General features: G+C 39.0%; 1 non-coding gene across 1 annotated transcript; it reads left to right on the top strand.

Annotated features, from left to right (window-relative positions):
• Nucleotides 1–321: 321 nt before the first annotated feature.
• Nucleotides 322–393, top strand: TRNAH-GUG (transfer RNA histidin (anticodon GUG)). Its single transcript has one exon. It is a non-coding gene; the product is annotated as a tRNA-His (tRNA).
• The last annotated feature ends 594 nt before the right edge of the window (nt 394–987 follow it).

Here is a 987-nt window from a genome sequence, read left to right as displayed (position 1 = left end):
CACATACCACAATCTTGTCACGAGTGCCATCTTGGCTCCTATCTTATATAGAATGTGCACATGAATTTGTCCATGTCTTTATCGAGACTTGCCTCATATGTCATATAGATTTTGTACATCAATTTATTCACGCCACATAGGAAGTCAAGTCGTTGTGATTAGAATTCCACAGTTATGGACGCCTTTATGGAGATTTGCCTAATACATTATATAGAGTGTCGCTATGAATTTATGCATGTAACATGGAAAGTCAGTACTTAGTGGTTACAACTCCATGTTGCGATTGTCAAGAGTTAGTTCCAATTTGGCAATACAAAGTCGGTGGTTGTAGTTTAGTGGTTAGAATTCCACGTTGTGGCCGTGGAGACCTGGGCTCGAATCCCAGCAACCACACCAAAACTGAGCCTATATCAACTTGTAAAGATGCTTCGAATCCTCATGGATTTGAGATAGGAAGTTGGTTGCAAATACCGAGGAGCATAACACTTTAATTTGTGCAAAGAACTTCGACCAAACATTCCCAACAAAGGTTCCTATCAAATGTTCGTCCCAACCAAGATTGTTTTCAATTTAAGAGCATTTTGGGGTTGTACTTTAGTGTTTAGAAGTCCACGTTATGGTCATGGAGACCTAATCTCTACAAACAATGAGCTTGACATTATACATTGTTATCGGAGCACCTTGATGCATATTACATATCGTATATGTATATCGATTAGTGTTTGCAAATGCAAATAACCATAATAATTAATTTGAGCAAAAAAATCGACTCAGTTGTTAAAATTCAAGGTCGTGAGTCGAGACTTGTGCATGAATCTTGTTCAGGACCCCGAATTTTAGTGTACATTTGGCAAGACCCCGAACTACGACCACCCATCCCCAACAAAGGTTCCTATCAATTGTTCGTCCCGACCAAGATTGTTTTCAATTTAAGAGCATTTTGTGATTGTACTTTAGTGGTTAGAAGTCCACGTTATGGTCATGGAG

The sequence above is a fragment of the Azolla caroliniana genome, unplaced genomic scaffold (genome assembly GCF_043228905.1).
Source record: "Azolla caroliniana isolate FFs.n. ecotype wild unplaced genomic scaffold, voAzoCaro1.0.p SCAF_4, whole genome shotgun sequence".
Lineage (NCBI taxonomy): Eukaryota > Viridiplantae > Streptophyta > Polypodiopsida > Salviniales > Salviniaceae > Azolla > Azolla caroliniana.
This window is presented reverse-complemented; position numbering and strand designations above follow the sequence as displayed.